Raw genomic sequence first — 27529 nt, 5'->3', positions numbered from 1 at the left:
TGGAAAGTACTTACGATAGTGCCTGAAGTATACAAATGGCTAATAAATGGTAAAATTATTTTCATTATTCCTACTAACAAAAAAAAAATCTAAAGGGTTTGTGACAAATTATACAAAGGAAAATGGGTCAACCCGAAGAATGTAAGTGGTGGAAAGAAGTGACATACGTGTCATATACACAGGTCAAATATACTCATTGGACATTTGGAACGTGGGAAAATTCTCAAATTCAGGCTGATGGCCCACTTATTTTAAGCAATTTTTGGCGACTCAAAATTCTAGGCAAACAGAAAGGTCACATAACCCTTCAGATTTTAGTAGAGTATACTGGGCCCTTAGTATTGAAAAAGAACTAGGTAATTTTCAGCTTAGTGTTTAGGTAGCAGGGTCTGCACCCCGTAGAGTTATCTGCCAGCAAAGGGCCTGGAGTTTTCTTCTTTGCGATAAATACTGTAAGGGAGGCCCCTCTTGATGGAAGCACAGTTTCCTACCCTCATTGTATTCCATCCAGCTTTCATGTTTGTTGGGTCATTAGCACAGATTCCACCACTGAAACTTCTCTTTCTTCTCTCCACCATTTTCTTTCAGGTACTATCTCTATTAAATCTACCTGATAGAAAAACTGCCCAGTGAAATATAACTACAGGGCCATCCAGAGCCAGGGAATGGCTGACTTCCCCTGGAGTATTTGCTGGTAATTGAAATAAGCAGTATTAACCACTCCCCAAACAAGCAGTAATTTTTCGTACATAAAAATTATTTTTTATTATGTAAGCAAAACGTGTGTGTGAAAAGTCAAGGGCTCATTGATACTGGATGGGACAGGTTTCCCCCGCTACCCATGAGTAGAGCTTCCTCTGAAACCTGTCATAAAGCGAAACGTCATGAAGAAGCAGTTACCAGTTTGTAAATGTGAAAATCCTCAAATTTCTTTGGGTGAGCGAAAACATGTTGTAAGATCGGTTTTCCATAAAAGCCGAGTGGCACAAGGCAAACTTTTGGAAAGCAGGGAGACCTGTATTTGATCAAGGAACACCAAGTTTTGAATCCTTTGTTGACGCAGCTCTCTCATTTTCTCCCGAAGATGTAACCCCAGGGAATAACAGACACATGAAGTTGGAAAGAAGTACATTCTCCTGAGTTGGGCTTTAGCTCCAGACACCCCTGCAGAGCAGCAGGGACTGGGATGGACTCCTGGGAGGGCAGGCTTCCCTGAGGCTGGTGACCATGCCGGGCCTGGAACAAGGCACACTGTGTGCTGTTGGGCTGGCCCCCTGCACACAGGTAGGTCTGGGAACTTGCGTCGCAATGGAACAAGAAACCACTGCACCAGCCAGTGGACAGTAGAGAGCACATTTGCTCATTTAACGCCCCGTGTCTTCATCTCTAAAGTCTGAGCGAACTTCCTTCTCAGGACAGAGCGAGGGGGTGGGATGGGGAGGAAAGGACTCCTAGAGCAGCGTCTTCAACCAGTCTGCTCATTAGAGGACATTTAAAAGACACTAGCATCTGGGTCCTATCTCAGACTAATCAGAATCCCTGGGGGTGGGGCTTAGACATTTAAAGAAAAGCTTCTGTGGTGATTAAGGGGTGCAGCCAAGATTGGGAACCACTGTCCTAGACGCTAACAGTATTTGTTATAAAGAAGTGAAAAACTACAGTCAGACAAATACAGTGATTTCACTACCCCAAAACGATGACCATTGCCATTGTGGTCTTTGTATCTCTATCTATGTCTGTTTCTGTCTCTATGAGATATTTTCAAACAACGTGAAGAATTAATTGCTGCAACCTAGTAATTGGTACATGTAAAATATTTCTCTTATATAATTTGTTCTATTTCTGAGTGTGAGTCTTTCCCGAAGCTGTTCGCTAAAAATGGAAAAACATCTCTGTCTCGGTCCATGGGCTGCTATAATAAAAGAGCACAGACTAGGTGGCTTATAAACAACCAACATCTATTTCTCTGGAGGCAGGAAATCCGAGAGCACCAGCAGGGGCCGGTGAAGGGTCTCTTTCTGGTTCATACCTGGCGCCCTCTTGTTGTGACCTCACATGGTCTCTCTGGAGCGTCTTTCACATGGCACTAATCCCTTTCTCAGGGCTCTACCCTTCCAAGCACCCCTGAGAGGCTCCACCTACTAATCTATCACCTTTGGGGATCAGGATTGTAACACATGAATTTAGGGGGACACAAACATTCTGTCCCCAGCAACCTCTCAAATATGTTCCTTTCTATTTATTCAATTCTTTCCCTATCTTGCCCTTTTCCATACACACACACAACACACACACACACACACACACACACACACACACACACACACACGGTGCCTATTTATTTTTGAGAGACAGGGGAGGGGTGGAGAGAGAAAGGGAGACAAAGGATCTGACAGTGCAGAGCCCGATACGGGACTTGAACTCATGAACTGCGAGATCGTGAACTGAGCTGCAGTTTGGTGCTCAACCGACTGAGCCACCCAAGCGCCCGTCTTGTCCTTTTCTTTAAACTGTGTCGCCTGGCAGGCAGCAGCTGGGGGTTTCAGTTCTTGGGTCTGCACAGGCCTACCCTGCCTTGACGCAATTTCAGGCCCTCACCTTACGGCCGCGTCATTGGTTCCCTCCAGGAAGGCAGCTGATCATTTTACTGCATCCAATACTTAACCGTGAACCCTTTCCCCAGGCTGTAGTGTGGTTCAGAGTCTGCGCTGTGATCTCAGGAGGGAGGCGACTGTGGTGGCCTGAATTAAGCAAGGTGTCAGGCAAGAGGTGGCATTTGAGGTGGGCCTGAAATAACTTTTAGCGGTGGAGAGTACCCAAGAGTTAGGCAAGGCAGCTGTGAGTAGAAGCAATGTAGCAGGCGAGGACCGGAAGCGGGATTTCTGGATGCAAGGACAGACTACTGCGAGAGGAGGTTCTGGTCTGGCCCAGACTTCCTGAAAGGCAACTGCGGGAGATGTGGCTACAGGGGACGATCACGGATAGGTCCCCGAAGCTTCTCCCTGACAAGCAAAGGAGAGTCAGCATTTTATTTTGTGGACGCTGGGGAACCAATGAAGCATTCTCTCCAGGGTGTGACAATAAAACAGTGCTTTATGAACGTGAATTCGGTAGCCATGGGTAGAATGGTTTTGGGGAGAGGGGGTTACAAAGCTATTGCCTTAGCTCAGGCAATGAGATTGAGGGACTCGACTAGGGGAAAGGCAATGAGGGATGGACAGATGGGGGCAGATGCGACCAACATGCAAATGTGGTCCCTTCAGGATGAAGTCACAGGATGCCGCTGGCTTGTGGCAAAGAAGTGGAAGATGAAAATGCCGAATCCAAGCCTGGGCAACTGCAGGAATGGTGATCCTATGAATGGAGCCAGGAATGCAGGATGAGTGGGTCTGGAAGTGGAGACAACCGAGGGAGATGTTACAGATACTATGGATAGCACTGCACAAGTGTTTTAGACAACAACAACTGCAAGGGAAAGCTTGGCACAGAGTTTTGAACTCTACACCCCAGAAGAGAAGAAGGGTTCCAGTGTGGTAGGCTTGGGAGGAATGAATTAGAACAAAATGCCCATCCGGCTACATTTGGAAGGGAGGTTAGATTCGAAATCTTCTCAATCCATTTGGCTAGGCGGGTAAATTTCTTAGGAGATCTCTCAGGAGATTGTGTTTATAGCTCCTTACATAACCATCAAATATTAACTTTCTGGCAAGGAAATTCTATGCCAAATAAAGAGGATCCCTTGTGTTTACTATTACACCTAAGTAGAAATAAATGCCAAACAAGGTGGTTCTTAAAGTTTACTATTTTTTTTTTAAAGAGAGGGGGGAGGGACAGAGGGAGAGAGAGAGAAGGAAAGAGAGAATTTCAAGCAGGCTCCATGCCCAGAGCAGAGCCTGATGTGGGGCTCGACCTCACGACTGTGACATCATGACCTGAGTTGAAATCGATAGTTGATGCTTAACCAACTGAGCCACCCAGGTGCCCCAGTTCTTAAAGTTTAAAAAGGACTACACTGGAACATCCTTTCTAGAGTCCTATTAATGTTTTATTGAGGAAATATCCCTATTTACTTCTGAGTAAGGCTTAATTCTGTCAGGGCAGTTTTTCTTGCGAAACAATTGATCTGTTCCCATGGTTCCCCACTTCCAGGTCTCCCAGAGGTCTTAATGACAACTCAACAAACCTGTTACAGAAAATATAGATGGTATTATTTTAAGTGGATTTTTTAAAGATAATTTGAAAAAAGTCATGGCAAAAATTGTACCAGTTTATTAGGTAATTTTAACATCAGGCTGTTTTGTAATCCTCTTTCTAGAGTATTCAGTTACGGTGTATGGGAATATGGATAGTTATATCCTGAACAACTGAACAGGGGCTTAAAATATTTTACAAAACAGCAGTCATTTTTTCCCGCACATATATGGTATATGTGTACCAAATTCTGTGTTAAGTCCCAAATGAAACATAAAATGTTTCATTTATCTCTACATAACTTGCTGAAGATGATGCTATTATTAACATCGTTCTTCAGCGTGTGGGGCTTGTGTATTTGGAAATTCAGCTGCTTGTGAAAATTTATTTGTAATCCCAAATCAATACTTGTGGCACCTTTGCAATTACTCGTGGATGTGCACACGTGCAGAGCAGGAAAAAATCTGGGTTGCTCAATGCACACGTTCCCAGGTGAGGTTGGACAAGACGAGGTTTTACCTTCTTGTTCCAGCTCTCAGACTGTAAACAAGTGTCCTTTTTGCTGTCTATGTAGCACTGCTTGTGTGTGTGTGTGTGTGTGTGTGTGTGTGCGCATTTTTGCGTTTTATGTTGGACATTTCATTGTTAAAACATTGTTTAAAGCAAAGGGCTGACGTGCCGTCCAGTGTTCCTAAGAGCAAGAAGGCCACGATGTGCCTTGTGGGAAAAAAGTGTTAGATAGGCTTTGCTTATCATGGGTTACAGGCTGTTGACAGTGAGTTCAATGTCAATGAGTCAATATTAAGCAAGGCATCTTTACACGAACACACGTAAAACAAGCCTATGTATTGACAAGTCGGCAACAATATTGTAACCAGAATCTCGTAGGAACCTAACCCTATATTTCCTGTGGGAACAATGGTTCAGTGATTCAGTGTTCACTAATTCCGTATCTCTAGCAACTTTCTAGAATATAACTACTGTGAATAGGAGAGTCACTTGGTGTCTCTATGTTGCATATGAGGAAGCTGAGGCCCAGGGTCACATGCCTAAGGGCTTTCTGTAGGTAAATGGCATGGCTACGATTCAACTCGGTGGAGTTTAATGACTTCAGTGCTTTGCTGCCACCAAAACCTAGTTTAAAACTGTGCTTTGGCTCCTTCCCATAGTCTCCTGTGGTTGATGTTTTTTATTTCAGCCATTTGCATCCTGAGGAACATTTCTTCCACTGTGAGTCTGAATTGCTTCAATTCCTATCTGCACTGGTACATAGCCATCGGGGCTGTGCTTGTCAACAGACTAGTGCTGGGTGTTCCAGACTTCTCAGCTGCCACGTCACCCGCTCTGCTGAGCCCACAGGGCATGAGTGCCTGTAGCACCTGGACACATGGGCAACAGGATGCTAGGGGCAGAGGAAAAGTCAGCCCACGTATAGGGTCAAAGGAATGGTCAACCTTTGTTCTTATTCCCAGCAATTCTGAGCACAGCACCTGCAGGAAGCTTAGTGTTATTGCCTACATTTTACTCCTTAGCTAACATTTTATTCCCTAGGTCTTTGCTCCTACCCACTAGTCGAAATACTCATCCAAAGTTCCCGCTTAAGGGAATCGAAGCATTGTAATTTGTTAACACAGACATAGCAACAGCACACATTCCCACCTAACACATCACAAAGGTGACACACATAGTGGCAAGCCTTTGCTGTCCCCGAGCTCGGAGCTTCCAACCACTGACACTACACTTCTCTTGTTTTAATGTTTATTTATTTTTGAGAAAGAGAGAGAGAGTGAGCGAGCACGAGCGCACGAGTGGGGAAGGGGTGGGGTGGGGGGGGGACAGAGGATCCGAAGTGGGCTTCAGCACTGAGAGCAGAGAGTCTCATTTGAGGCTCAGACTCTTGAACTGTGAGATCATGACCTTAGCCATGACCTGGGCCACCCAGGTGCCCCTAACATCTACACTTCTGAATTTACTTTACTGTTTAGGAAATTTCTTTTTTGTGAATACAAAACTAATAGATATTTATTGTAGATTATTCGGAAAATAGAAGAAAGCAAAGAGAAGACTATAGAAGGCATTGCTTGTCCGTTCTTCACATATAACCGCACTTAGTGTCTGGGTGTGTGTCCTTTCAATTTTTTCCCCCTTAGAGTTGAAAATGCTGCCTTCTAAGCTTTTTCATGTAATGTTATACTACAAATATTTTCCCATCCAGTCAGATAGACTTAATACTAGTAAATGATAGCAAAAATAGTCCAGTATATGGGTTCACCACAAATTAAAGATTTCACATAGCTGTCTATTCAGGGTTTTTACTTATTTTTATATTATAAAACAACTCTACAATAAGAATCCTTGTAGCTAAATCCTTGCGCAAACCTCTAGTTATTTTCTTTGGAAAAATTATTAGAAATGAAATTGGTAGATCAACAATATGCACATTTTTGAGGCCTTTGAAAGGCTCACACTCAGCTGCAGTGTAAATATTGATTAGATTCAAACATCTTCTACTCTTTAACTGAATTTCCTGCATGCCAGCAAATATATTAGTGGTATGGTGGACAGGCAGGGTAAGGCTTAGAGAAATATACTTCAAGGACAGTGTTTTACAAGAAAAGTCGCTACCTGTTAAATCTTCCAAGTATTGATGGCAGAAAGGTAAGGGCAGGCTAGAACCAGATTAAATGTGTGTATGTGGGAGCTCTGTTTGCTTGGTAGCTGCCATATTTCCCCCTAGCAAGTTCCAGACCGTTCTGACTTCGGATGTACATTTGAACTTGCCTGAAACAGCTGCTGAAATGGGGTACTGACTTTTGAACACTTGATGCTGATTTTCTACTCAGAAGCTGCCTCTTGACTTTAAGTGGTAAAATTCCCCCAAAATACTCATCTAGAGCTTGGAAGACTTTTGAGCAAAGTAACTTTCGCAGGTGTAGTCGCTGCAGGGTGGAACTCTGTTGGAGAAGTTCTCCTCAGTGATGAGATAAAATCGTTTAGCACCGGAAGACCGTATCTGCAGCTGCCCGTATCTATTTCCATCCCTTGGAAAGAGAACTATTGTGTCGTCCGGGTGAAAGAGCTTTGGCTAACTTGTGACCATTGTCCCTGGAGAAAACCACCACCACCACATCAACCTTTCTGCTTGGAGAGTGATTAATGATCGATTCTTGGGACAGGATCTGTGTCCTTTACATCCAACAATAGAGAGAGAGTTGGGCCCACACGAATCTCTTTGTAAGTGAATCAAATGCAACCAAGCCGTGCACATTGTCTACATGTCAGACCACAACTTCCTTTTGGGATTTGAACAAATCAGATGGCAGAGAGCAATGGCATCCTTCCTTTCCACCAAGAGAATGTTTATCAGGCACAGGATTAGTTTATGCATGCCCAAAGACAAGAATGTGGTCAGTAGCTACCGGTGGCGATGAACGGTATTTACTCTGGAACAGCGCTTGCCGCGAAAACTCTCTTACGCGTTGGCAAGCGCCCCAAATGCTGGCCGTGGGGCTGGCAACAGCGTGTGGCAGGGCTGTTTGTCTTTGAGGCCACTACTTCCCCTTCTTGTCCACGTACTTCATCTATCTCCTCCCCACTTCCTCTCTTGCAACCTGGGTCACAGAGAAGAAGGATGCGATAAACAACTTCCAGTAAGATAATAATTACGTGTGTTACTCCTCCCTAGGAATATTTTAATTTCAAAGTAGGTCCATGAGGAGGATGCCCTTACCAGAAAAGCAATTTCCAACGTGTGCTTCGCTGCCACTGGCGTGTATATGTATATGTTTATAGACAGGGATGCTTCCTTTGGGGGTAAGAGGGTGAAACATGTCAGAATCGTGGGTAGAGGAATATATTTCCGTAATGGAGTTATTTTTATTTGGCCCAAGGGATCGTTGATCCATCTCACAAACTGTCAGTGTAAATAGCCATGTGGTTAGTGGAAGATTCACTCTTTTAAAACTGATAGTTCTCTACATGCCATCCACTCTCCTACGATTACAGTGAAGATTTGATAAGTATTAAAATCACTGACTATTTTCCTGCATTGTTAAAAAAACTCTTCGTGGTTCCTTTCAGCAAATTTCTGCTCGATTATCCTGGAAATGTTTCCATAGCTCACTGTTTTCTTTCTGAACTAGGAAAAAGTTTGCTACAGTTCCTAGGCGCTAGGGGAACACCGAGTAGGTGAGCAGTGATAAGATAAATGGATCTGGTCCTCTGTTTACACTACAACAACTTCCTGTTCTTTTAGAATTCAAATTTCTTTTTTTGACAAGTATCTACTCATAAAAAGCAAGGAATGATTGAAGGGACTATTCAAATAAAGAGGAGCTTTTCTAGTGGGATTTTGTATTAGGTGACTTTTAAATTACTTTCTGCTTTTATTAAGAAGAAAATTTTATTTTATCCTGTTGGTAACAGGCAATATACATTCAGGTGTACAGGAAACACTTCATGTGTTTTTGTCTTTAATTTTGTGTAGAGGAGTAAATTCTCAAAAAGTAATTAAAAATAATTTCTTCATTCTTTTAGGGCAGTTGTTAGTGTCTATTGTACAGAAAAAGCTCAATACATGTTTTGATGTTATTTGTTACCTAATTTCTAATGACTTTATTTCAATGTACTAGAAGCTTCTCACAGGGTGGATTAAGCTACCAGGGTTCTTCTTCAGTATGAGAAAATAGGTTAGTGACATAAAAGAGAATGTGCCTTAACACATTCTTAAACTCATTCTTAACAAGCTTAAACTCAACAGCTTTTGTTGAGTTTACCTAGCACAGTTCAGTAGTTAAGATCCAGGTAAGGTAGTAAATATCACACAAGACCAAGGCTCTGCTCAGAGGTTCTTCGTTTCCTAGGCTGTTCCCGAGGAATTCATTTAATTTCTCAAGTTCCATCAAATGTGGCTCTGATGTTTTAGTTGATTCACTCCTTCCAGATACCAATAGCATTCACAAGTATGGAGTCCATTAACATGTCGGCATTGTGCCGTTTTCTAAAACAGATCAGAGCATTTAGAAAGGGCATTAACACCACCACCACCACCGTCAACAACTTGATCTGGCTTGGGTTGAAGGAAATTCATCTTTGTGGGATTTCACAGGGCAAAGGTGGAGTAGAGATGTATCTACCAGTCATGCTGTGGTTTATTAAAAACATGGGATCCACAGAGGACTGAACTCGCAGCACTTCAAAAATGGGTCAGGTCAAGCAAATTAATAATTAATTAGCAAAAGAATCAACCATGAAATGGATGGGAAACTCATAGGAAACTTTTCCTGGAACGCTTCAGGAAAAAGCTATGCTCCGTTTAGAGCTGTTTAAGGGCTCATCAAATGTGGGTCCTTAAGGGATTAGGACCTTGTCTTACAGCTCCATAAAGAGATTAAGGAAAGGATAGGATGAGACTTCGGGAGAAAGCATATAGTAGTCATTTAGTGAGAAAATTAAAGGAACGAATGTTGATATGCAAACTTTTTACATTGTGGAAATGAACCAATTCACAGTTACGATTTTCATGGTTATATCCCCCAGGATTCATGCACTCATGAATCCAAGAAATACACAATGAGTGCCTCCCACGTACGTGCCTGGCATTGGGATAACTGTAGGGCATAAAAAGTGCATGAAAATCTCTGTGCTGAAGAAGTTCGCAGGCTTGTGGGAACACAAGACTTCACATAAATAACTATGGAAATTAAAAAGAGGCATGAAAATTGCTCTGGTACCTTGATGGACTAACTCCAATCTGGGGAGAGTTAGGAAAAGCTTCCCAAAAGAGGTGACATTTGTTTGAGCTGAGTCCTGAAGAATGAGTGGGAGTTGGCCAGGTGAAGACAGGAAAGCATCAGAGGCAGAGTGAACAGCATGTTCAAAGGCATAAAGCAGAGCTTCCTAAAGCCCATCAGAGGCACCAGGGGGTGGGGGGTGGGTAATTTGCAAAATGCAGATTCCTGGGCTCATGCAGATGTATTTGGAATCAGAATTTCATGGGCAGAGCTTGAGAACTTTGGCAAGCATTCACATGTATTCTTAAGCACTCTAGAGTTGAAAACCATTGGCATGGAGGAAAGATAAGAGTTTCTGGATGCGCCCTGAAAAAAGCCAGTCCTACAATGGAGTGTGGAGGTTTTGTAGGTACTTCCAAGAATACAGTAGACCGAGTAGTCACCCTATTTATAAAATTTTCAGGGATCTGGTGGTTAGGGATGTGCCAGGACATCTCCAAAGTACTACACCTTGCCCTTTTCTACCACAAAGAAGGCATCACAATACCTACTGGGCCTCTCTGGGTTCCAGAAGCAGCATATGCCAGGGCTGGGAATATCGCTCCGGCTCTAATACTGAGTGGAGCCAAAGGTGACCTACCAGCTGTGAATGTGGCCAGGGCAGGAAAGGCCTCTGCAGCAGGTGTTGGGGCGGGGGGTGGTATCAGCGGTGGGAAAAGACGTGGAATCTGTGGCAATTCCTAGTGGGAGAATAAAAAAGTAGGCCCCCAGTGTTCTGGCGGGATGCCACTTCATCAGCAGTGTAGAATTATATGCTCTTTGAAAAACATTTCCTGACCTGCTACTGGGCTCTAGTAGAGACAGAATGACCGACCAAGGAACACCAAGTGACCATTCAGCTGGATCTGCCCATTGCGAGCTGGGAAGACTTCGTACATCATAAGGTCGGGCTGGCTGAGCCACAATCCACTGTATCGGATGGTGAGGAGGGTGCATCCAGGATTAAGCGTGAACAGCACCAGTGGACACGAACACGCAGCGTGAGCAATGCAGCCACGACTGTGGTACCGTGCTCCTATACTTATGGGGGATCCTACAGATGGGAGAAAAGGCCCAAGCTGGCTCTATAGAGAGTGAGTTCGTTATACGGAGGCAAACCACAAATGGATGACAGCCATGCCACAGGCTCCCTCAGAGGTGGCCTTGATAGAATGTGGCGAGAGAAAAGCCTCCCCGCGGGCAGTGTACTCAGTCACCCGCTTTATAACGAAAGAGAAGTGGCCCATGGCTAGGAAATCATGAGACTCTTGGGACATCCTGAATGGCTTGGCTGGCTGGGCAGGACCGTGGAAGGAAAAAGGCTGGAAGATCACAGATGCATGTGATGGACATAAGGAGTGGGCCTGAATGTGAAGACCTTTGTGTCACATGTTAAAACCCGTGAGAGCGTACCCTTAGAAACAGCACGAGACAAGGGAACACGCAGAATGATCTGGCAGGTTGATATCAGCCAGTCTCTATTATTAATCACCCTGGTGCTGACATGGTGAACCCATGAATGCAGTCACCGTGCTGACTACACATGGGCCAGAGAGCACAGACTCCCATTTACCAAGACCCATGGAACCACGGACACCATAGAATGTCTAAACTTTCAGCTTCGGTGAAGAATACGATGAGCTTCTATCTTCCCTGGAGCCCTGCCCTGGTGCATTTCTAGTTGCTGGCTTCATTCTAGATCAGCGGGGCCTCACATTCATTCTCAGAACAGCCTCTTGAGAAATCTGAGAGATTGTTCACTTTGGAAAGATTACCATAATACTTGGAATTCTTAAAACTTTATACTCGGCGAGCTACTACATTGGACAAATCCAGTTTTAGTCCTAGTGGAAGTAGAGTTTGACTTAACATCTTTTTGGTTGTCTTTAGACAGTTAATAAGTTGACTGAAGTTAATAAGTTTAGGGAAGAGGTCAGTTTTAATAACACTAAAACAGCATCACAGAGATCTGTTAGAGAAGGTACAGGGCTCATGCAAAGTGCTATGGGGAAAAAGGTGATTTTCTTTAAAACTCCACTTCCCCATATTTTAAATCACATATTTTAAATTACCTCAGTTATTGTAGGAAAACTCAAAAGCATCAATATTGCCTTTTATCCAGTCACAGTATCTCATAATAATGGGTTAAAATCTTATAGGATGTGCTTTAAAAGACCAATGTGTTTGGGGCGCCTGGGTGGCGCAGTCGGTTAAGCGTCCGACTTCAGCCAGGTCACGATCTCGCAGTCCGTGGGTTTGAGCCCCGCGTCGGGCTCTGGGCTGATGGCTCAGAGCCTGGAGCCTGTTTCCGATTCTGTGTCTCCCTCTCTCTCTGCCCCTCCCCCGTTCATGCTCTGTCTCTCTCTGTCCCAAAAATGAATAAACGTTGAAAAAAAATTTTTTTAAAGACCAATGTGTTTGAGAGAAGAAAACCAAAGTGATCCTTCACAGAAGCCATTGGTCATACATAAGACCAATTCCCTAGCTGGGAAAACGTAAGAACATATATTTGTAACATCCGTAATCTGTCAAGATGGTGAGTATATAAAAGTCTAGCTTTTGAGAAATCTATTCTTGGAGGCAGAGTAATTTCAACGGAGAAAAGTAATCCTTGAACCAGTGAAGGAATGATCTAGAGTTTCAGCATCCAGATAAAGCCTGCTCATTTGGGATAAACCTGCTATGGGGCTTCCTGATTTGTAAAACTTTGCCCTGCCTTGCATTTTGAACTTATTAAAATGACCCACAGACGAAGAAGTCTCTATATGACGGCCATAGAGAGACAGCACCTTACATTGATCTCTTGAGGGGTAAGGGGTAGCAACGATGCATGACAAAGGCTTCTCCTGTTTCCTATGCTAGAAAATGATCATCTTGTAACATGGTAAGCTAATGGCAGACAAGGTGCCTACATTCCTTTACCTCAGGCAGCTGAAGTCTCCGAACACCTAATAAATAATCCAACGGCAGAAAGAACATTAAAGAGATTGGGAATTCCTTCGGGCATTTTCCAAATACTCATTGTGCCTTTGGGAGACCTCTGATTTTAGAGATTTCAGGAGCAAAGTGATCAATTTTTCTCCTATTGAATTAATGGTATAAAAATGAGCTAAGTCATATTCAGGACTTACATCTTTGTTTAAGGGAAAACTTAGCTTTGCATTTCTTCGGGTTCCGACACCCATCTGAAATCTGGTACACTTGCCTTCCCGGTTTGCTGCTCGGCACGCCCTCTGCTCTCTATCTGTGCTACCTGCTGTGCCCTAAATTCTCTCTGTGTCTTAATGCTTCCAAGTCCTTGCTCTGTCGGAAATCCTTCCCTGTCATCCCTGATGCAAATATCAGTTCTTTGAAGAAAGCTTCTCTGATCTTTACAACTGCGGTCAGTCTCCTTGCTAAGATCACTCGCACACACAAAACCTACTTAGTGCATGTTTATCTCCTTCTCTACATCACAAGCCGAGGCGGGGATTGTCTCCCCCTCCTCGTCGCTCTCCTCCCCTTCTCTGCTACGCACACGGCTTCTACAGGCCTGTGCTTCTTGGAAGACAACACTTAACACAGATCCCTACCACTGAGGGCTTCATTGTCTGCCTCCCCCCACCCCCCCACCCTCCCCTCCCCCAATATCCTTCAGCTATACTCTAAACTCCAGGAGGGGTGGTCCTTCCAGAAGCATCTTGAAAGCCACTGTATCCAGCGTCCAAATCATTTGAAGAGCTCCCGACCCACAGAAGGCACTGAACACACATTCCTTGTCGCTTCATCCTCTGCGATTTCTTGCACCGTGGATTTAAATTGATATGATCCTTTTCATTGGGGTCAGACTCTTAATAAACCTTTCCCGTCGGTCCCGTGCTTTTGGAAATAAAACAATACTACTGTTGTCTAAGCCCAGCTCAGTTCCTCTAAAGCATAGTCAGGCGACTGTTATTCATGACTTAAACGCTTTGGAAGATTACCAGACTGTTTATAGAGTCGAGACTGAACTTTGTAGGCCCCTGGCCTCTCTTAAGTCAGCCGAAGCCACAACGTACGAATAAAAAGAAGGGACAATGAACAGAAGGTACATTTCCAATGTTGCGGCTTTTCCCTTAACAAAGGGATCATTGGAAAGCAATTCGTAATCCAACGTATATTCCTGTAACTTCTCAACATGTAAACAGAAGAAGTTGTGGCGAATGCAAAACTAGCACTTGTTACACTAAATAAATTAGAAATGTGCAACATTTATACCTGTGGTTTTCCGATTTTGTAATTTGTAATAAAACTGCCAGTATCTGGTACAAGAGTTGGCAACACGCTTTAGTCCAAACACTGCTGCATAAACCAAATGGCTGTTCTGTAGAGGAAAATGGAACTTGGGAATACTTCAACTGAAGGCTGGAGTGTGGGGATTTCCATCCTCTCGGCCAGAGTGAAACCCTATTTTCGTCAAGTTTAGAAACTATTTACATAAAATAACACGAAATCTTAGGCCTCCTCAGATGCACAAAACCAAGATTAAACGACACGAGTGACACAATCTGGAGAAAGGGCTGTTACTCCTCTTTAAAACAGGCTTTTTCATGCAAATAAAATAGGTGATTTTTTTCCCCCTAAGTTAAAATTGGGTTCATTTCAATTTAAGGTTGCTATTTGTTCCCAACATTTGTTCACTATTCTCCCAGCTGCATAATATCTTTGGAACACTCTCCCAAACCAAAGACCCAGACTTCTTCACTCCCGTGAAAGGACACAAATCCAGAGTGGAGATTTTTCATGCCCAAGCACATATTTTTGAACTCTGGAGGGGGAGGCCCACGGACTTCCCCTTTCCAATTCTTTCTTAATCATTTCTTACATTTTCAGGGACAAGAATAATGGGGTTGAAATGCAATGACAGCTGCTTGTGTGAATTTATTTTGTTTTACTTACTTACTTGGAATTGGGGTCACTGGTGGGGGCCGGGGGAGGAAAAGTTCGCTCTATGCTATCCCTGAGAACGACAAAACATAGTGTCGACTTGCTTCCTTCTCTCCTAAATGACCTTCCAGCATCATCCTCTCTGGCCCTGCACAGGCTTTTCTACCTCTCCTGTCTCTGAATTGGCCATTTTGTGCAAACCTCCTTTTCAACTCTGGAAACCTTTGTTTTTTTGTGTTTTTTTTTTGAGCAGGTTCAATGCCCTTTAATGAACTTCTGGGTTCTGACTCGTGACCTGAGTGCTGGGAAGGGGAGGTGGAACAGACAAACTGGGGCAGAGCACCCACTGAGGAGGGGCGAGCACAGAAGACAGACTCCTGTCCCCTCTAGTCCTGTGGGTTAGTACTTCTTGGTACCCCTTCCCCTCAGGAAAGGGGGCTCTGCCTGCCTGCCTGCCTGCCTTCACCTTGAGAGTCTGTCTTAGTAGGTAGCTACTCAAGAGCCTGGCCACATCTTCACCCCTGGACCCAGGGAGAGTTCTCAGGTGGAAAACCTGCAGGAAATCCCACCCTGCTGGTCTTTGAATAAGTTGACTCTGGTCTTTAAATAATTTTGTGCATATTAAAAGTGCTTGAATGTATCACAACTTGAGAAATGTCTTCCTTATCAGTTACAGAATGGCATTAAAAGTGTGGGCTCAGGAGTCAGGCGACGTAGATTCAAAGCCTGATTCCATTCTTTCGAGGCTGTGAGACGTACGTCAAGTTACTTAACCGTCCCAAGCTTCCGTTTCATCATCTATAAAATGGAGATCATAATCAAACCCTCTCTTTGGGTTGTAGTGAGGATAAAGGGGATGATGTTTGTAAATAGCTTGGTGGATTATCTACCAGACATTCAGTGCTCCGTAAATGTTAGCTATTGTCTATATATGGGTTAACATTACTGCAGAATCTCGAAGTTTCAGAATTCTGTTGGGAATATCACCCTGTTCAGCTCTTCATTATAATCATAACTGGGTCATCCTAAGTTATCTCTGCCAGAGGGGTGCTTCGGGCCTCACCTTACAAAGCACTGATATTAATTCATTTCTTTTTAATTTATCAAGGGACTTCCACTAGCTACTAATTTAGCAGAGCCCACAGTCTCCCTGTATGTCCTTGAGCTGAGATGCAGGAGACCAAGTATGTAAGAAAAAAAAAAAAAACTGATTGCTTAGCCTTCCAGCTGTTCATTTGCTTGTTTTTCAAAATGGCTCTGAGCAGCAAGCAAGAGACAGGAAAAAAGTTGTTCGAAAGTGGAACTTGATTTAATGTATTCTGGACACAAAACTTTCACTTTCAGCCCCCTTCAGGCCTGAAATACATGAACTACAGCCTGTAATGTATTCAGTAAACGGCAAGTAGCCTAGAGGTCAAAGGCAATCTGGTACTAGGGGTATTTGATCTTGTTCAAAAGGTGCTTTTGCAGGCTGGCTTTAGACTGTGCTTGACTGTCACCTTGGTTCTGGGAAGGCAAGAACGAGGGTGTTGTTCATATTGGTTCCTTTGGAGCCTGGAGAGCAAAGCCTCTCCTGACTCCTTTCTCTGACCCTTAAGGTCTGACTTCAGGGAGACCCAAGTGGCTGAAGTCAAGGCCATAGTTGTGCTGGGTCCTTGCAGAAGGGACAATTGTGGTATCGCCCGTGAGGCGGGGGGAGCACACTCTGTCACTGCAGGGGCCACGGCCTATTGGCCGAGATGGGGAGAAGCAGCGGCTTCCATTTTATTTACAGGAAAAGTGGTTTCTCTGTTTTTCTCTGTTTCAACTTTTATTCTAGTTTAAGGATCATCAGTGGTAAAATCTTTAGAATCTTAAAGGAGTTTTACTACACTGGATAACCTAAGGATAAATTTTATTTTTCTCCACTCTATCTTCATTCAGAAAAAAATTGTAGACAATGCATTTAGGATGAAACAGGAATTTTTACCCTTGGAATTATAATTCTAATACTAAATAGTTGTTTTACTTTGGTTCCTTAATATTTCTGGATGTCATATTCCTCAGATAGAAAATGAGGGGCTTGGAATGGATGAGCTGTAAAGCCCCTGTCAGATTTAAAAACTTTATGGTTCTGCTGGAGGCTCAATTTATAAAGAAATATATTGTCCCCCTACCCCTACCAGTCAGTTCCAGATAATGTGCTATTTTTCACAAACATTGCTGATATAGCATCTATTTTCAGTTTCCAATGCAATGGAGAACAATGTGACCCATTTAAAAGCTAGCTTATGAGAGACTATTATCCACCAGTTATCAATCCTTCTATTTAGTTTTCTTGATAAGGACCATATGATGGAAACATTTCCTCGCTACAAAACTAATAGCGGTCTAGACGATAGTTGATAATGCTGTACATGCTCTCCGTAATAGCTCTGAAAAATGATTTCGTATTTGTTGCCAATTCAATTTGGATGAGTTGAGAAAAAGGAAAAAATTCACTCTTGTGCTCATTTGTCTTGAACAACTGAGCAGTTAAAAAGACATATGGCTTCTCCAGATCATTAGAAACTGTAATTGTTAATTTCAATTTGGACTGCTCTTGAGTTTATGATACAGAAATGATTGCTGTTAAGATCATAAGAGATTTCGTGTTTTTTTGTTTTAAGAAAATATTCTTCTGTTCATATACATGCTTTCTTAGGATGAGTTAAAGGATGTTTACTAAGAAAGATGGGAGAGTAACTGAATAAATGGGAAACAGTATTATTTCAATGAGCAAGTCAGTTCACGGATGTAGTTTCCTTAATTTTATTTATATAACAACAATCTGGCTAATGTCTATCCACTCGTGATAGTGAATAGAGTTTAAAAAAATGGTTTCCTGGGGTGCCTGGGTGGCTCAGTCAGTTGTGCGTCCAACTTTTGATTTCATCTCAGGGTTGTGAGATTGAGCCCCATGTCGGGCTCCACACCGAGTGTGGAGCCTGCTTAAGAATCTCTCTCTCCCCCTACCACTCATGCTCTCTTGCTCTCTCTAAATATATATATAAATAAAAATAAAATATAAAAAATAAATTAAAAAATTGTTTCCTTAAAGAGGGACAAGACTGGGACATATTAGGTAAGTGATGTCAATGGTTCCTCGTTTTTATATTCAATTTTAGTAACAAAGTTCGTATCCCAAGTTAGGGGCAAACACCAGAGTACATATTTTTAATGATATGTTAACTTCTAAATGCAGAATTTAAAAAAAATACCATAAAATGATGGTACAGTAGCTAATAGATATTCTGTACAAGGAGATGCCGAAGAAAAGCTTTATAAAAACAAAAAGCAACCCAACAACCCTGACAGTATTACTCTTAATCCTTTCCAATTTCTGATACCCTGACCAGGAACACCCCATACACACACACACACACACACACACACACACACTCCCTGAATGGCTGACGGTGGGAAGGAGGACACGCCCCACAACAGTGAAAGACCCGAGCGGTGCTTGGAACCCAAGTCCCGGCAGGGAGCACCGTGCGGGCGGATCTCTCATCTTCAGAGGCACCTGGAGAAGAAGATCCAGGAGAGCGGAGGGCAACACGGGAGCACGGAGCAGGGGAGCATGGCCGGCAGTGCTGCTTACGAACGATGCTTCTATCTCAGCTCACTTTTAAAATCGGAGGCACGGGGGTGCCTGGGTGGCTGTCTGTTGGGCGTCCGACTTGGGCTCAGGTCGTGATCTCCCATTTCATGGGTTCGAGCCCCGCATCAGGCTCTGTGCTGACAGATCAGAGCCTGGAGCCTGCTTCAGATTCTCCCTCTCCCTCTCTCTCTCTCTGCCCCTCCCCTACTCGTTCTCTCTCTCTCTCTCTGTCAAAAAGAAATAAACATTAAAAAAAATAAAACCAGTGGTATAGAGAGACGTGGTGAAGACTGAATGACAGAAGAGAAGGACGGAGAGAGGGAGGTACCCCTACAACGGTAACTTGGCCTAAGAGGAGGTGACTCTGCATCCTGGTTTGCCTGTTGTTCCCATATAATTAGCAACAGTAGCCTTTCCTCTCAGAGCGTCCCGCTGTGGATGATAAATTACCACCCTAGATACGTGCCCCAAATACTGGCGGCACAACTAGTGACAGGTCACCAGTCCTGGGACTCTGAAGGGTCAAGCAAGCGGTGCAGCCAGGGAAGGAGAACTGCCAACGGTCTGCAGGCAACTCAGACAGAAGCCAAGAAAAGGCCACCGCATTTTCCTTAGGTATCTGTATATAATTTGATAGGCTTCTTGCAGTCAGATATGCAGAGGAGAGTGTTTGTACGAAAGATGATAATCTGAGAGAAGGCTTTTCCCTCATCGCATCTCTCACCGTCTCTGTCTTCCTTTGGCCTCTAAGGCAGCCCCCTCGTACTCCTGGCCTCATGTCAGCCCCTCCCCGAGGGCAGCCTGGATCTTTTGGCTCCTTTCTGGCAAACAGGACGGGGCAGGGGCGATGAGATGCCTCTGCCAAGACTGAGTTATACGAGGGCTCCGGCTGCGTCCTGGCTCTCTCTCTCTCTCTCTCTCTCCCCCCTCAGGGAGACTGGCAGCCACATTGTGAGCTACCCTGTGGCGAGGTCCGTGTGGACAAGGAACTCACGTCTCCAGCCGACAGTGACCAAGGACTGAGGTTGCCAACCGCCACGTGAGGGAGGCTGGAAGCGGGTCCTGCCCCAGCGGAACCCTGAGGTGACAGCTGCCCCGGGCCACACCCTGACGACAGCCTTGCGAGCACCGGAGGTGGCATCCAGGCTGCGCCCAGATCCCCAGCCCACAGAAGCCGCGAGACGATAAATGTTTTCTAAAGCCCCTAAGTTTGAGAGAAATCTCTGAAGCGGCAACAGTTACGTAAGACGAGCACCACCTTTGTCCCCCTGCGGGGTTCACGGACGGGCTTCCCTGGCCTCCCACTGACCGGACCCGACCGAGGCAAGAACCCCACAACTGGCTGTCGTTGAACAACATTATTCAAATGCCTACTGTTGAGTAGGAGGGCAGGAATCTAAACAGGTTTTCGAGGGAAATGGCCAACGGAGAGGATTTATATGCAGGGGAGGCTTCAGGCTGGTGAACTTCCCCAGGGCAGACCTTGCCTGACTCACCGGCTAAGCTCTCCAACCCTTACGGCTGGACGGTCTGTGTGAAGGCTGCAGCTACAGGCCCCAGGGCACACACTTCCATTCCTTAGGGAGCTGCTTTTCCCCCCACAATGGGACACCCCATCCGCATTTTCCGCGGGAGGCCCTACACCTTCCAGTTCCCTTCATTTGGGGCGGAGGCCAAGGCCAGGCCTGTGGTGTCCTTGCTCTTGCTGCATTTGAAAGCAAGGATTCCATTTCCTGCAGCTTTGCAGTGAAACTTCCGGCTGACTTGTTAACACATTTTACTTTGTTGGCTTTAAAGCATCGTTTCCTTATACGCGAGGCCGCTATTTCTTTTTTTTTAAGTTTATTGATTTATTTTGAGAGAGACAGAGTGAGCAAGCATGAGTAGGGGAGGAGCGGGTGGGGGGGAGAGAGAGACACAGAGAGAGAGAGAGAGAGACAGAGAGAATCCCAAGCAGGCTCTGCACAGTCAGCACGGAGCCTGACACAGGCCTTGAACTCACAAACGGTGAGATGATGACCTGAGACAGAATCAAGAGTTGGACACTTAACAGGCTGAGTCACCCAGGTGCTCCTTTCTCTCTTTTTTAAAAAAGTTTTTATTTATTTGAGAGCGAGAACGAGGGAGGGGCAGAGAGAGACAGGAAGAGAGAGAATCCCAAGCAGGGGTTGTCGGTGCAGAGCCCAATGAGGGGCTCGAATCACTGCACGATCATGACCTGAGCTGAAATCAAGAGTCAGACACGTAGCCGACTGAGCCACCCGGGCGCCCCATATTTCTCTTTTTGATAAGGACTCTTCTTTGGTTTGGTTCACTCTTGACGGGTCAACAAAACCTGGTGGTTCAGAGCTTGGCTCTGGATCTCCACTTGCTGGCCTTAGGTTCTGGGTCTCACATTTCCCAGCCGTGCAACCTTGGGCAATCTGCTTCACCTCTCTGTGTATCTGCTCACTCAAACAAAAATTGGACGGCAGTAACTGTTACTGCGCACCAGTGAACACGTGTCCCTTACTTATAAGGGGTAGAACAGGTTAGCTGTTTCAGGATGCCAACAATCAGGAAATACATGGAGGACAGTCCCACGAGGTGCTGGGGCATGAGGAAATTAACATTGTGCAAAAGAGCACCGGGCTGTGAGTGGGCATTCTGTCCACCTCACCTACAACATCACAGCATCACGTGGCACAAACATAAAGCAGTCATTTTAAAAAATCAAAACCATGTCTTGAGCTGGGACTGTTTTCTCTCATTTAAAGTTTTGGGAATTTGCCATGAGGTGTGAAATAACCCACTGGTATATACTGGATTCTTAGAGAGTGGTCCATGACTCAGACTCCTCAAAGGAAGTAAGACTGCTCCACACAAAGCCTTTAGAAGTCATTTGTAGTCAGAGAATGGGGATAAATTTGAATCGCTCCGTGAAAAGAGAAATTGCCTATTTAATAGGTGAGTTGAGGGCACTGTGGAATCATTTATGGAATTTTGGAAGAAGCGCCGTTGTAAAATAAATGAAGTATCGTGGACAAGTCAGTTTTGTTAGTCAAAGGAAACCGTGATCTAAATTTCAGCAACCCATATAGAGGAGACAAATATGGACGCGGTGGGGATGCACAGATACAATGATCTCATCTCATAGACGTTATAAGGAGCAAATACTTTCTAGTAGGCTATGGAACACGTATGTGTGGCATGTTTGGATTATACGGCTTCTGTGCTTTGGAATTAAAACCCAGAAGGGGATGTATACCCATGGACAGAAACCCACATACAAGAAAACTTTCACGAGAGGCTTGGCTATATCTGCTCCCTGACTTCTTTCCTTCTTCCTGCTTCCTCAAGTCTATCCCTGCTTCCTTGACCTTCTGCCTGCTGCTTTGCCCGACTGACCAATCCTTCTCTCGGCTGACTGGCTTGCTCCATCCACATGCTTAAGCACAGGACATGCAGGTGCTACAGGCTATTGGTTGGAGCCACAAGTACTCACACTGGTGATGAGAACGTGAAGTCCACATAATTTTCCCCCAAGCACAAGAGTGGACATGGAGAAAAAAAAATCTAAGAATGAGTGTATTATATTGGGAAAAAAACACACAGAAGATCCTGTCTCTTGGACCACCGGCATTGGCACCATCCAGGAGTGTGTTAGAAATGCAGGGTATAAAAAAAAAAAAAAAAGAAATGCTGAATATCAGACCCCAAACTGGACCTACTAAATCTGAATGCTTTGTTTTGCTTTTTTTTTTTTTAATATTTTTATTTTTTTAGAGATGGAGAGCTAGCAGGGGAGGGGCAGAGAGAGAGGGAGACACAGAATCCAATGCAGGCTCCAGGCTCCGAGCTGTCAGCACAGAGTCTGACGCGGGGCCTGAACCCACAGACCGTGAGATCATGACCAAGCTGAAGTCGGGCGCTTAACGGACTGAGCCACCAGGGCTCCTCATGAATGTGCTTTTTTAGTAAGATTGCTAGGGAGCTGTATGTACATTAAAAGTTTCCGAAGCACTTCCCGGGAAACAGATTAGATTAAAACTCATGTTCTTATAGCAGCACAGCACAGCGTAGCAGTAAAAGCATGGAACCTGATGCTAGAATGCCTAGGTTCACCACCTACAATACGAATCACACAACTTTCTCCACCTCTCAGAGACTCACTTTTCTCATCTATAAAATCAGAATGATAATAGTACTACCTCATTGGGTTGTAATTGAATTAATAATTGCATAATGCTTAGAACAGTGACTGGTACTTGGCAATGAAGTGCCATTGGATAAGTAACCCGTTTCTGAAGCTCAGTGTAACATAGGCAAAACGTTCTAGAACTTCTTTATAAACTTTATGGAGTGATAATCAAGGCCTACTTGACTCATTTCTCCACATTCTCACCCACTGCTTCCTTACTTCCTCTTTCGGGCTGCCTCTGAGCTGGGCATATATATCGACTCTGTGCTTATTACTCTGCAATGTAATAATTTATCACTCTGCCTTCCACACCATACTATGAGCCCTTGGGAACAAGGACTGTATCCTAGTCTTTTTGGTATTGCTTCAGAGTCTGGCATCTGATAGTAGGCACTCGATAAATGCTTTTATTTTTTATTTTTATTTTTTTATATTAAATACAATTTATTGTCAAATTGGTTTCCATACAACACCCGGTGCTCATCCCAACAGGTGCCCTCCTCCCTACCCATCACCCATCTTTCCCTTCTCTCGATAAATGCTTTTAAAATGAATGAACAGATGTTTGATTCATCATTAGTTCTTAATTTTTCTCAAGGCTTAGACATTTCTTTGTTTTTCTCATGCATTTTTCTCTTAATATTATTTAACACCATCAATTTATATTCATGGGGAACCTATTGTATATAGCTGTATGTATGTTTTCATTCACTAAGTACATTTCACATTATTCATATTAGGTTTGAAAGTGGTGCCTGATAGTCCTGATAATGCAAAACCAAGCAGATTTCTCTAACATAATTATTCCAGGGAGAGTTTCTGCTCTAAGTGAGTCTGGCCTTGTATCCTTCACTAACAGCAGGATGTGACTTCTTCCAGTTTTAGCTCCCTTGCACACACATTACGACGTGTGTTATGCCCTGGCCATTCGGACCTAATTAAGGCATACGTTCCTATCTTTAAAGACTCAGCAAAAAACTAGCAAACCAAATCCAGCAGCAACACACAAAAAGGATTATATACCATGAGAAAGCAGGATTTATTGCAGGAGCGCAAGGTTGGTTTAACGTCAGAAAATCAATTAAATTAGTAATATGTTATATTGAGAGAATAAAAAACAGAAAGTACACAATCATCTGAAGAGACCCAGAAAGGCAATTGACAAAAGCTACCACCTTTTCGTGACAGACACTCAGCAAGCTAGGAATGGAAGGGAATTTCCTCCCACTGATACAGAAAATCTGTGAAAAACTGTCAACGAGGTGACTGAATGGTCAAAGACTGAATGCTTTCTCCTTAAGGCTGGGGACAAGAGAAGGATGTCGCTCTCACCACTTGTATTCAACATTCTGCTGGAGGTTCTTCAGGCAAAGGCAGTGGGAATGACTGCTAATAGAGTTCTTTTTGAGAGGATAGAAATGTTCTCCACTTAGATTATGGTGATGTTGCACAACTCTGTAAGTATACTAAAAACCACTGAATGGTACAGTTTAAACAAGTATGTTTTTATGTTATATAAATTCCATTTCAATGTAGCTGTTAAAAAGCCATTATAATACAGGGATGCCTGGTTGGCTCAGTCAGTAGAGTGTGTGACTCTCATTCTTGGGGTTGTGAGTTCCAGCCCTACATTGGGTGTAGAGATTACTTAAAAATAAAATCTTAGAGGCGCCTAGGTGGCTCAGTTGGGTGAGCGTCAGACTCTTGATTTCAGTTCAGGTCATGATCTCATGGTTTGTGGGCTCTGAGCGGATGGTGTGGAGCCTGCTTAGGATTCTCTCTCGCTCTTCTCTCTCTGCCCCACTCCTGCATGCACATTTATTCTCTCTCTCTCTCTCTGTCTCTCAAAATAAGTAAATAAAAAACTTTAAAAACATCTCAAGAAAAAGTCATTATAGTACAAAATGACAAGTGACAAATGTAATAACCCCTAGCCTTTTCCTAAGCACTGAGGGCATACCAGGCAGCATACTAAAGTCTTTAAATATATTATGTCTGTAATCACATATAAGGTAAATGTTGCTATTATCTTGATTTCACGGCTTTTGGCAGATGGGGAAACTGAGGCTTAGAAAGCTTCAGTAATCTCTCAAGGTTACACAACTAACAAGGGGTGAAGCTCGAATTCAGTCTTAAATACTACGAGGCTACAATGTATATACAGCATGAGCAAAGGGGAAGGATCTTCCAAATTCTGTTATTGAACACACGCTTTGAATATTAAATATTTATGCCATTATAATTCTGTGGACTCATACAGGCCACTTCCTTTGGTATGAGGTTGGGGACTGGACTTGGACCAGGGCGCTCATCTGAGGCATAAAACGTTGAAAGGGGCTGAGCTGAAAGGCAGATTCCGGCATGGTAAGACCACACAACCTTTCGTTCAGCCTACAGCAATGATAGCGTCCTATCCAAAAACTCCTCAGCACACACATGCCTAACAGTAAGACCATTCTCTTCCTTCAACTCCTGGGAAAACAACAGGAAACCGCAGACTTGCAGCACCCCACTGTGGCTCTTAGGACACAACCCAGCTCATGGAAAGTGAACATTCAAGAAGAAGGGGCGGGACAACAGCAGGTGAAAAGGGGCGGTGGCAGATTTTCCCTCCTGCTGCTAAAACAATGGGCAGACTCAGTGAACTCTGAAGCACGGGGACCTTCTCTTCTGTGGAGGTAAAAAGAAAGTTTTACCCTCCCTCATTCTCTCTGGCCTCCCTTTTGCGACCTGTCTTTACTTTCAGGGTGTTTGGATGTTTCTTTTGATGCGTTTAGAAGTATTGAATCAGAAGGTGAAAATAGGGCAGGGAGAGAAATGTGAGTTTGCTGGGCTCATCACCACTGTCACGTGTTGCCTGGGAAGTGACCTGCAAGGGAAGTAGGGACCTGCCACTGGTCTCCCTCCTGGGCCCTGAATCCGTTTTTCTTTTTTTTTTTTTAATTACAAAAGTAAGACATCTTGTTTTTATACATTTCACCTCAGTTTCACCTCCCTGTTAATTTCAGAGCAATTGCCCTATAGTTTTACTCTGGGAAAAAGCCAGTAAACTTCAGGCACTAGAAAATAGCTAGCAGGAGACCTTTAGAAGAGAAAACAAAATAAGCTCAGAATACTTTAAAAAAAACACGTGCATGGAGCCTTCTACAAATCTTCCGAAAGAGGTAGGGAGCCACAGAAATGAATGACATAAATATTGTGATGTCCAGGTACTGAGGACGTTCTCTGTGCCGGTAAGTTGGTTGACCTCCAGAGCAGAAGCTTGGGCTCAGGGTCCCTCGCTTTCATGGAATCCCTTGCAAGGCCCTTGTGTGGTAGGATCCTCTCCCTAAGGAAAGAAAAAAACCAAAAACCCTCAAGGTAACCCGGCTATGCGCGCAGGCGACAACATCCCTCGTGACCTTTAACTGAGGCCACTTAATCAGACTGCATGTTTGTGTGTGTTACCATACATGGGAAACAGAGAAGTAAAAAACATATAAAAAAAATAGACTGTGTGGCGTTTGGGCACACACCCATCTGAGCGGTGCTGGCACGAATAAAGCTGCTTCCTGGAGAGAAAAGCCTGGGTGTCATGACTTTCTGTGCATTTCCACCTCCTTTGCCACCGGGGATGTGGATCTCGGGGCGCCAGGAGAGGCAGCTCACCTGGCACCAGAGGACCCACTTGATCCGCAGGAGACTAGCCCTCCCAGCGCAGCAGGGTGGGGACCTGGGTGCGCAATGGAACCCGTGAGGCCCAGGAGCCTGCTCAGGGAGCGCCCGTCAGACTGGTGAGAGCCCGGGTTCGTTTTGGCAGACCTGCCCCTAAGAGGCAGAAGGGGAGCCTGATCACCTCCCAGCGTGACCCTAGTAGGTCCAAGAGGGACGAGGAACGAAGCCGCAACTCTAAGGCGCTGGGTGCTGGCTGGTGGGTTGGAGTGGCCATGTGACTGTGTGTGGGGATTTGTCTCTCGTTCATTTCCTGGGTCAGTGACTGTGATCATTAGAGACAACTGTCTCTGGTCGATTTACCTCAGAACGGGGACTTTAAGGAATATTCCCAAGCAGCTGCTGAAACTCCTTTTGTTTCGGGGAAACTCCCTGTCTTCTCCAGACTGACACGGACTGGGGGGGAAGGGGGAACAAAACAAAACAAAACAAAACAGAACAAAAGAAACCTGGAGTCTGCTCCTCTGTCTGACCTGATAAGATTTAAACCAAGGAATTCTCTTTCTCTGCCTTCTGCTGGCACCTCGCCTCTTCTGCCTGCCCTTCCCCCCCCCTCCTGTTTCTGCCCCACCTGGGGGGCGGCCTGCACAACTGGCTCCCCAATGCCTCAGGCACCGTCAACTCCTCCTCCCACCCTAGATGTCCAGGAGCGAAGACCCCGGATGTCAGATGTCCCCACCAACGTTCCAGGTAAAAATTAACCACGGGGAACAAAGTGTCTTCCGTGGACCCAAGTAAAACGTATTCAGTGTTTAAGCTAATTTAAGTTTGCTGGTTTGAGACAGGCAGTGTTTGTCAACAACAATAACCAAAAACCTTTTATTCTACCTAGATTTGCTGGAGGTCAAATGAGCTCATGTTATCTCTGTTCTAATTTGTTAGCAAAAGGATGACTTAAAGTAATGGTTAACTTTGGGGCGCCTGGGTGGCTCAGTTGGTTAATTGATTTGTAAGTTTGCCATCTTAGAAATTCTGATGTAACAGTTCACAGTTGGTTACTACTTAGTTTTCACTGGACACTAAAGTTTCTAAGAGTTAAAATTCCTGCTCAATGTCATTAAGACTAATGAGAATAAGGAAAGCAACTCTGCATGTAAAAAAGTAGATATATTAAAAAAAAACATATATATATACACATTTTTTGTTAAA

The 27529-nt window shown here is 44.3% G+C and overlaps 1 long non-coding RNA gene across 8 annotated transcripts in view; it reads right to left on the bottom strand.

The window, feature by feature from the left end:
- Positions 1 to 27529, bottom strand: part of LOC109495994 — a 116746-nt gene that overhangs the window by 65853 nt on the left and 23364 nt on the right. The gene's annotated exons all lie outside the window — the stretch shown is intronic.

The sequence above is a fragment of the Felis catus genome, chromosome F2 (assembly GCF_018350175.1).
Source record: "Felis catus isolate Fca126 chromosome F2, F.catus_Fca126_mat1.0, whole genome shotgun sequence".
NCBI lineage: Eukaryota > Metazoa > Chordata > Mammalia > Carnivora > Felidae > Felis > Felis catus.
This window is presented reverse-complemented; position numbering and strand designations above follow the sequence as displayed.